The sequence below is a fragment of the Octopus bimaculoides genome, chromosome Z, assembly GCF_046866305.1.
Source record: "Octopus bimaculoides isolate indiv1 chromosome Z, ASM4686630v1, whole genome shotgun sequence".
NCBI lineage: Eukaryota > Metazoa > Mollusca > Cephalopoda > Octopoda > Octopodidae > Octopus > Octopus bimaculoides.
This window is the reverse complement of record NC_142944.1, coordinates 29626983-29629882: the sequence shown is the minus strand read 5'-3', so window position 1 is coordinate 29629882 and position 2900 is coordinate 29626983.

Sequence of the window (2900 nt, the reverse complement as noted above, 5' to 3'; positions counted from 1 at the left end):
ATATATATATATGATATACATATAGTTATAATATATATAATATATATATAACATATATACTCTTTTACTTGTTTCAGTCATTTGACTGTGGCCATGCTGGAGCACCGCCTTTAGTCGAGCAAATCGACCCCAGGACTCATTCTTTGGAAGCCTAGTACTTATTCTATCGGTCTCTTTTGCTGAACCGCTAAGTTACGGGGACGTAAACACACCACCATCGGTTGTCAAGCGTTGGTGGGGGGACAAACACAGACACAAACACACACACACACACACATATATATATATATATATATATATATATATATATATATATATACATATATACGACGGGCTTCTTTCAGTTTCCGTCTACCAAATCCATTCACAAGGCTTTGATCAGCCCGAGGCTATAGTAGTAGACACTTGCCCAAGGTGCCACACAGTGGGTCTCAAACCGGAACCATGTGGTTGGTAAGCAAGCTACTTACCACACAGCCACATATAACATGTATATATATATATATATATATATATATATATATATATATATATATGTTTTTATATTATTAATAAATTCATAAACTCATCAATAATATACTCAGGAAATCAATATTTAATATTTTGAAAGACATACATCCAACATGACACGGCAACATAATAAATTTAAAATTTAAAACATAAATATACGAAATATAAATATCAATATATATAAAAATCTGAATATAGATAAATATATGTGTGAATATATATGCGTATAAAAATTTATGCGTAATAAGCATGAATATTGTAAGGTCTAAAATATAAAATATAAAGGAACCTAAAATTTAAAGAGTTAAATATCTTATGATCGTTTCACGGATATTACTATAATCACAAAGTGATCTAAAGATCATCTTATTATCAGTAATTCCGCTCTTCAGAGATGCATTAAGAACCAATAGTATATATATATATATAATATTAAAACATTAGAAATATTAAAAAATTAACAATAATAATAAAATATATACTGTCCTTTCTATAAATTGTCAAATTAATCCTTCTGAAATATGTAAAGTTCATTCCTTTCATCCTTTGTTGAAATTTCAAGTGTTAAACACTTATTTGTATAAGAATTGGTATATTTTTTTCTAAATGTATAGAAGACCTCGGCAAAATTCATCCTGCTATTAGACGTGTTGGTAATCTTATAAATCCGATCCAATTTTGAAAATTCATCCACCGCGAATATTTAACATTAAATTTAGCTAGATTTCAGAATATTGCAAATAAATAGTTTTTGTTAGAAGATTCCATTTCAAATTCGAATTCAATTAAATTTTTTTTTTTTTCTTTTTTTTTCAATGAAGTAATATATTGGAATCCAAGTTCAAACTCTCAAGCATTCATTTTTAATTAATTAATTGTAAATTGCTATCATTAGAATTCCCCCACTAAGTCTCTACGTTTAACATGCATATATATCTAATATTTACCCCTATATATATGTATATATATATATATATATATATATATATATATATATATAGGTATATACACCCAAATATGTGCGCTTTTTATATAGATATGTTCATAAGAATACACGTGTTTTTTATTTTACCTTATTTTTGGATTTATTATAATATTTGAAGGTTTTATAATACCTATGTTTGCATGATGTTATCGCATCTAATCTGTTATTTATTAAGTTATCTAGTTTATAAAGTAATATATTCAGCGATTCTAATGTACATAAACGGCAATTTTTTGATTTATGTGTGTATGGTATGGCAGAATCTATTATTGACCAGTCTAGTTTATAATTAATTTTATTTTTATTAAGTTTTTGTATATATGTAGCTAGTGAGGTTGTATTATTATTTGTATTTGGTTTAAAGGAATGTATGGACAAATTAGACGTAATTTAGGGCTATTCCAAAAGTTTATCTTATGGTCTTTTAAAACGAAATGGGGTTGCTTAGGGTTTAAAGGTTCAGTTCTCTTTTGTAAGTCATATTTCTCCATGATTTTTTTGCTTCGAGGTTAGCATTCCTTAGTGCTGTTTTACTTGTGATTCGGTAGTTTTTTTCTATTTCTCTTTTTAGTAGTTCGTTATAATGTTCCTTGGATAATTTATACACATTTCCTGTTTTATCGGACTTAACTAGTATTCCATCAATGTTATTTATTTTTTGTGATCTTTGCTACCCTGGTATCTATTAACCAATTTATTTTGTCCGAGTTATTTATTACTAGGAGAAAATAAATACATATAATAAAATATATATATAAAATACATATAATAAAATACATACAATAAAATATATATATATATATATATATATATACACACACATCATATATATAGTATATATATAATATATATAAGATATCATATATTGGGTTGGCAACTAAGTTCCCACCGTTTTTTTTTATTTTGGAATTTATTGTGTTTTTAAATTTTGGAATCTATTTTTTTCAAGAATTCTATTTTTGAATAATTTTGAAATCTATTTTGCTTTTTTGTCAAGTTAATTTCAGATCATTAAAATGGAATGTCAAGTTAAGAAAAACGAGCATTTTCAACACCTCTTTTTTGCTTTTAATCAAGGTTCTAAGGCAGCAAAAACTGCTTACAACATTTGTGCTGTATATGGAGAGGGTACTATAGCTGAAAGAACTGCTCATGATTGGTATGCCAAGTTCAAAAATGGAAATTTTTACCTCAAAGACACACTTTGTTCTGGCCATCCAGTTGAGTTCAATGAAGAGTGATTAAGCCAACTTTTGCATGTGTGTACGTGAATGTAATTTATGCACGTCCACAAATTAGCATGCATATCGCTCCAATTTTAGGAGAACATTCGTCATGACCCTAGCTGTATTTTCGTCAACTTATTTGTCCCAGAGGCACCAGCGAGTAGCAGAGTTTCAGGCAC